Here is an 8,892-nt window from a genome sequence, read left to right as displayed (position 1 = left end):
CGAAATGCCGGTAGCACCAGTGCTGTATAACAAGATACTTATGTATGTAAATTGATAGTAAATAAATTATTCAATCGCGAAAGATACTGTAATATTCAAAGATGAAATAAATATTTTTCTATATTCATTGTCATATTTATATCTTTTTATTTACAAAACACAAAATGCCTGCTGTGGGATAAAAACATTTTTAACCGTATTTCTATAAATCTTCTTAATTAGCAGTAAACTGATCTCTGATATTTATCAATCATTTTTTTAATTATTTAAACATTTAATTATTAATACATGTATAGAATTTGTCAAATTAATCACTGATTCTTCTGAAGTTTTTATAATTAAGACTCGAAAAATATAGATGTTGCAAAATACTTTAAGTCTCTTCCTTTATGTAAAATATAAAGAATTCATATGTTCTATTTTAATGTAGCTAACATTATTTTTATATATTTTTATTATAATTTTTATACCAACATAATATTTTTATGCTAAATACATATTACAAAATATATGACAAAATATAATACAAATTTAATATAAAATATAATTCGAAATTTAATTCAAAATAATTTATTACATGGAATAATTTATTACACGAAAATGTCCAAAATATACGTATAATATAAAATTTATTAAAAATTTTTACATAGTCCAGACGAGACTGATTAGTGAAGATTAATTACGCGACAGTTATTATTAATAATAGATATGCAATAATAGAATTTAATAAGTTTTATATAACGTAAATAATCGTGATCAAAAGAGTCATTAATAAAATTATTGATCGTTTCTTCGATTGTAAAAGAAAGTATTTGCATTACTGGCGCATTTTGTATAGATTATCAAAGGAAATATTCAAAATGAAAAGATAGAATAAACTTCGAAATCAACAATTAAATTACTAAATAAATCGCGATTTAAAATTCGCGAGAAAGCGCGACGAATAAATAAATCGACAATAATCGGAATATTCGATTGCGAGATACGCATAATTTTTATAATATGATAATCGAAACCATCAATAGACACGCGTGCGATATAATTATTATCACACAAATGATGACAGACGAAGATATTCTGACAAACATTTGTGATCCGTATTGTTTATGAACATAAAATTCACTGTCCGATTTATTTGCGAATACGCGATTTTATACGAATTTCACGATTGAAAATAAAATACATATCCTATTTCGCGCATGATTAGCTGAATAAGATGAAATGAGCTCTATAAGCTTTAAAATATAATTAAAAATCGCGTTGTGGCCACGTTTAATAGAAAATAACGAAACGAATGATTTTCAAAGTCCCTCTAATAATCGATGTAATTGTAGAGTTTAATAAGATTTAAATAATGTAAAGAATCACGTTTAAAACAGTCATTGATAAAGTTATCGATCGTCTTTTAAATTATAAAAGAAAATATTTGCACTACCAGCATTTTGCACGAACTATTAAAAACAATATGTATATATTCAAAGACGTGGAAAGATAAACAAAGCTTCAATGTATAAGTCAACGATTAAATTATAAGATAAATCGCGACTCGAATTCACGAGAAAACGCGACGAATAAATAAGTCGACAATATGCGGAATATTTGATCGCGATACGTATAATTTTTATAATATAATAATCGAAGCTCTCAATAGACACGTGCGCGATATAATTATTATCACGTAAATATAGAAAATCGAAAATATTTCGACAAACATTTGAGGTCTGTAATGTTTGTGAATATGCAATTCACCGACCGATTTACTTGTGAATTTTTATAAGATAATTCGCGATTTAAAATTCGCGATAAAACGCGACGAATAAATAAATCGATAATATTCAGAATATTCAATTGCAGATACGCGAGTGACATACCGGTAATCCGATAAAAAGAGGAGCGATCTTAAAAATGGAGAACGATTAACATCTTGTTTCTACATCAGATTTCGCAAGATCAATCTGCGAAGAAAAGTTAAATGATCCATTGAACGTCGGGAACTTCACTGTAGGAGGGAACGAATCCTGGATCTTCCGGACTATTCCCGATAGCAATGATTTCAGTAATAAATCAACGACAATTATCCCTCGTCATTATCTTCAATTGACGAAATTGATATGCACATCAGAAAACATGTTCTTCCATTATTAAGAAATATATTTCTTTATTGAAAATTAAATGGATATAACGACCTTTTTTATTGAAATGTGATTACGAACGATTATATTTATAAATAATAAAATACATGCATTATTGGAGTTTGTGTTAAATGTGCGAACACATATAATTTGGGGTACCGTTCGCGCGCGCGAGACGAATCGAACCCGATATCAGCAAGATTTAAAAAATTTCAATTCGAACAGTGTGCAAAATAAAATAAATCAAATAATTTTAAACAATTAATTCTGGATTAATTCTCTAGATTCTTATTCTTATAACGTTTAAATTAATAATTTCTTTTCTTTTAATCAATATCTTACTGATATAGGGGTACCCATTCGATTTGTCTCGAAATTTTTAAGTATTCGCACATTTTATGTAACATTCATGTATAATTTCGCTTATATATAATATATAACATTATTAAAAATTATAAAAATATTTTGGATACGTGAATTTGTGCATGTATTTTATTATACATATATATAAAATAGTATATACCTAAAAACTAATATTTCAAAATGGCGATGGATGTCCAATACCTGCAAATAGTTTCTTAAAAGAAACTAAAAATTAATGTTAATATCCCCAGCAACTAGAAATAATTTTTCAAAAGAGACAAATTATATTAATTAAAAATATTTCGTTCGTAATCATTTTTATCAAAAAGTTTATACAAATTAATTACAATATGAAATTACTTGAAAAATTAAAATTTATACACAACGCTATATCCATATTTAATCTACTATTAAATTTTTCTGGCATTATATATATAGACAATAATAATACCAATCCTAATAATGATAGAACATTTTTAGTGAAGAAAAAAAAAAGATACATTTCTCTCATCTAAATATATATTATTTAAATTAATTCGACGCTAAGAAGCGTATCGTCGTTGAATTACTACCGAAATCATTGCTTTCGGAAATTGCTAGGAAAACCTGGGATTAGTTCCTTCAATCTTACAATAAAAATTCCCCATTTTCAACAGAGTACCGAACTAGACGTCGCGAATGGATCTTACAAGAACCGGTGAGAAATAATTCTCCATGATGAAAATCGTTTCGACTCCTCGGCGGTACGAGCCACGCAACTTTCATTAACGTTTATTTAACGGAAGGAACAATGATAACTCTTTTATTAAAATGACAATCTCGTCTAAGAACGCGAAAAAGCGCGAGAAAAACACGGTGTTTTCGCAATGGTAATTTATTAATTTAATTATGAATATCTTCCGATACGAAAAAAAAAATTCGTAAATACAAATATAACTGAAAAAACAAATTATTAAATTCATAATAATTAATTCGCGATTCTATAATATCGAAGGTGATCGTTAAATTTTGTGAAGCTAATATTTAATCGTTGACTTATCACATCGAATCTTCACTCTCTTCTTCGACATTTCTTTATATTTAATTAGCAATATTTAGGAATATTATCTGACGAGAGGGACAGCGATAAAATTTTTCTGTTAAAATGATAATCTTGTATAAGGATGCGAAGAGAACGCGAAAAGAACACGGTATTTTCGCAATCATAATTTAATAATTTATTTTAAGAATATTCAGTTCCGCGCGATATGGAATTCATAAATAAATAAAGCTAACAGAAAGCATATCATTAAATTTATAATAATTGACTCGCGATTCTATAACGAAGGCGTCCGTCAAATTTTATAATGCTTATATTTAATCATTAATTTAGCATCAAATTTTTACATTTTATATAAAAATTTTCCGAATTTATTAATGACTCTTTGACATGAAAATACAAACAGTTACTCTTTTATGAATATTCCAAAAATATATACTACAGAAATAAATATTTTAATATAATGAATTACTATTATGTTAATTACTATTATGTAATCATTATACGTATGCTTTCGATAATTTTCGTGTAATTTACATAAGAATTTACAATCGTAAATACAATTTCATATAATATAATTATAGTCATAATTGTATTGTATTTTACAATTAAAATATTAATGTTAGATTATAATTAAAATACAATTATAACTATTTATAATTTACAATTTACAATTTACAAATTTATGATGCTATCAATATCAAATAATAATCCATTTATTCAAATATTTAATAACATCGATATAATAATTTGATATTGATAGCATTAACATTTGGATTTAATATTATATTTGATTTAATACACATATATTTTTAAATTTTTAAATAAAATATAACATGTTAAGATTTCTTAAACGTTAATAATTATGCAATTTCTTTAATATTTCTGAAGATAATTTTGATAATTTAAATTTCACTTTTAAAACATTTTTATTTTTAAAACATGTTATATTTATTTTTACAACGTTTTTAAAAATAAATTCAATTTAATGAAAATTTTAATTTACCCTTAAGATTATTGGAATATTAAAAGAAAGAATGAATCTTATTTAATAGCCCTAACAATACTACTATTAAAGGATTCTAATAATTTTAATAACTCTAGCAATCCTACTATTACAGAATTCTAATGATCTTAAGAACTCTAACAACCCTAATATTAATAGAAGAATTCTAATGATTTTACTTAATAGCCTTAACAACCCTACTTCTTGATTAACTAAAATTATTCGAGATTTGAGGAACCTATCTCTAATCATCACCTCACCTAATCATGTATATTTTAGTCACGTGCCCTAACCGCGTGCCCTAACCGCGTACCCTAACCGTACTCTTCAGGCCAGTTGAACCTACCTTTCGTTGATCCTGGCCACTTTCTTTCTCGATCTCTAATCAGAGATCGAAGAAGGAGATAATTACTCCTTCTTTTGCCGGATAATTACCGGCAAATGAGCGTGAAATATTTACGCTCATTTAGTAACGATCGTTCGATTTCACGATCGTTCGTTAAATATTGAATATAACTTTATTTTAACTGAAATAAAGCCAAATTACTACAAATTTCTATAAATTATATTTTATAATAAAATATAAAATTAATGTGTGTATTTATCATATTACAAATTATTTAATTAATTAATCATTTGGCTTTATATTAAGTTAAAGTAAAGTTTAAAAACAATATCTACAAACAAATTCTACGATGGATGAGCTATGAGCAATTAGAAGATGAGTGCGTATTATAAGAATAAATTAGCATCAAAAATTAATAAAATTGATAATTGTTAATGCGTGTCCTTTATTTAATAAATTAGACAAAATCTTTACAAAGAAATCTTTTCTTGATCTCTTCTTTTTTTAATTAATATTTCAATATATTTTCGTAATAGATGTAAAGCATAAGTTCGAAAGAACTTATTAAAATTATTTAATTTAATTTAATTAATTTAATTTAATTATTTAATTTAATTTATTTAATTTAATCCATCCTAGCTCATCCATTTTAAGGCAACGGATTTATCTACAATCTACAATCTACAATCTACATCTACATCTACATCTGCAATCTCTATGAATCCGTTACCTTAAAGTTAAATAAAAGTTTTTTTCACTCACCGGCACTGATGCGCAACAGCGGAATTGTTGTTATCGAAGCTAGTTGTCTGTAACATACAAATATAAAATTCATTTATAATAATGCTCACAAAATGCAATTAATATTTAAAAAAAATTTTATCGCGCGGAATTTTATATCCGATGTGTAAAATAATAAGCAGGTAATACGTATGGAAAAATTTTATAAATTTTTGAAACTGTTTTTTAAATAGAAAATTTTATATGACTTTTATAAAAATCTTTCTCTTTAATTCATTTAAATAATAAGATCGAATTATTGTTCGTGTATAACAAGTTAACGATTTATAACAATTAATATATAAATAATAATATTCACTATCAGGTTGTTCCGCCGGTGCAGGATGCCTCTCCTAGGCCTGCTCCTCCTCTCAGATCATCAGGGTTGTTGCATCGATCTATATATCTATAACATACAAAAGAAGATTCCAATGTAGCAGCGTTCAAAATAATTAATATTTCAAAAATTATTGTATACATTGAATTTTATATTCGATGCATATAATAATAGCAGATTAATAAAATAATTCTATAAATTTTAAAAAACATTACTAATAATTCTCTTATAACTTTATAAAAGTTTACACCTTTACAAGATTATAGCTTTAATTTAAAAATCTTTTTCTTTAATTCTCTCTTATTTAACACGTTAAATGCCATGTGCATGAAAAAGTATACACGCTAGTTGAGTCCAGTACGCCGCGTGTATAATTTCGTATACACGAACAATAACTTCTGGCCGTGTGTATGCTACCAGGGCACGCTTAGCATAGGTTTCTTATGGCGGGATGGTTGGCGTGGCGTGAAGTTACACACCTTGCAACTTAGCCGAAATTTTTTTGAAAAAATGTTAGAAAGTCCTAAATACATCATTCTTAAGAAAATTAATAAAAAAAAGTGGTGTGGCCTGAAGGACCTTTTTCCAAAAATACCCGCGGCAGTTAACGCGTTAAATATAAATAAAAACATCAAATTAATTGTTGCGATTAATTGTTTAATTTAAATTATAATAAATATATTTAATATTTAATATATAATTACAAATAAATAAATTACCAGAAGGTTGCTCTGCCGGAGCCTGATGTCTCTCCTAGGCCTCCTCCTCCTCTCAGTCTTAGACGCGCGATACTTAACGGCACTCCCGCACTCACGAGCGATATTTTTATCGCTATTTTCGCACTTTTACGCGCGATACTGAGCGGTTCCCGCACTATTTCGATGCGATTAAAAATTTTATATTTGATCGCGCGATGTATATACTTAATATGTATATACTTTGAACGGCACTCCCGGTTTCGGTACGAGCGAAAATCCCATTTCACTTACGAGAATCAACTTCGAGTCAACCGGTCGGGAATGCAACGATACAACGAGCAAAGACTAAGCCCAAACCGGAAAGAAGACGAAATGATTGACGGAAATAGAGGAAAATGAAGTTCACCAGCTCTTTTTCGCGCATAATTATCCTATCTCGTATCGAACCTGGATCCGCTAAGCACGATTTCAGGTGCTCCGCCCGGACATATTATGCCTCTCGCGGTTGCTATATGCTACACCAGGCTAGTAGACGGCAAAAGAAGAGGATACCCACATTTTTTAAATGCTAACATTCAGCAATTTAGAAAATGGGGAAGCAACCCCTTTTACCGAGCGAAAATCGTGCCTAGGGGAATCCACTCGACTCCTCAACAGGGTTAACACACGCAGTGCGTGTGGCTGTAAATGAGCAAAGAGAAGGGACCCATTGACGACCATTCCGAGCAATTGATCGAGTTCTAACTAATTCGGGCCGAATCACTTGACGAAGCACGAAGCACGAAGCGCGAATGTACGTTGCATAGCAACGTGTGCAAACTCGAAATCCTAGTTAGTTGGCATCGGAAGTAGAGACTCGTGACAATAATGAAATTGGGATTTTTATACGAAAAGTCCAACGCGGAAGCGCGAAAACGCGATGACGCGAGAAAGCTAAGCGCGAAAACGCGAAAACGAAACGCCGCCGTCCGCGACACGTTGACGGCACCGACGACGGAAAGTCGACGACGCAATGCATCCAACGCATTAGATGCGCGTGCCACATATGAGCCATTGTGCGACTCGTGGCAATGCTGTGCTGGGTACTTAGCTTCCCCTTCAGACTCCTTGAGATTTATCCTAAATTAAAAAATTTAAAATAAACCTCAAGGCACCATCCAAGTACTGAGCCACCCCACCGCGTCAAGGTGTACCCATACAGGGGTGGATTATATATATTTATAATTTAATATATAATTTGTGTGAAATTTATTTTATAAAATTTTTGAAAAATTATCTATATATAGCACCTCTCTTTTTTCTCGATTAAAAAAGAGAAAGATGCAGATATGTTTCTAAAAAATAAGCTTCAAGTCCTGATTAATTCGCCTTTTAATTAAAAAATAAATTATAAAATATATATAATATATATATTATAAAGTTATATAGTATACATATCACACAATTCAAATTTATTTAAAACATTGTATCGGAAATTAATTATTAGTCATTCGATCTATTACTATTCGACATTATATTTGAATATAAGAAATGTACATGAGAATCATAATGAAAATAATTATTGCTTGTAAATATATTACAATGAGGTATTAGTTAATAATTATCTATTTTCGTCGCTTTGATCTTTACTTTGAGAATGAATAAATTGTGCGCGAAATATTTAATTCAGTAAATAACTCATCTATCACACACTCTTTTGACACATTTAATAAATCTTTAACCGTGAAGTTAATTAATTATTCGAACTGTTTGCTAATTGTTTGTGAATAATGATTGCAAGGAACATTACACAGAGCATCTCGATCAGCATAATCAAAGCACTTTGTTTATGAAGAATGTATACTAATCGATTTGTTATAATTATAATTCTATAAGATTACTTTTTATTACACACATATACTTCTCATTTTTTATAATATATAATTTCACACAGAATATTTTACTCCTTACGTTTCTAATTAATTATCAAAACAGTACATCTGCTTTTAACAGTACATCTATCCTTTATAATTAATTTATTATTTATTACTTATAAAATAGCTGTTTAAATATTCTGAATTGCGATAAATTATAATTTTTTCCTTCTTTTACTAGAAATAAAAAATAATTATAATATTAATCGATCCATTTTTATCTCCGCGATAATGGTAAATATATGGTTATATCTCACAAAATTTTAAATATATGGTCA

This window comes from Camponotus vicinus, unplaced genomic scaffold (genome assembly GCF_025532165.1).
Source record: "Camponotus vicinus isolate PSW18456_S1 unplaced genomic scaffold, iyCamVici1.0 SCAF_13, whole genome shotgun sequence".
NCBI classification, from domain to species: Eukaryota; Metazoa; Arthropoda; class Insecta; order Hymenoptera; family Formicidae; genus Camponotus; species Camponotus vicinus.
The sequence above is the reverse complement of the archived record's forward strand: the minus strand, read 5'-3'. Positions refer to the sequence as shown.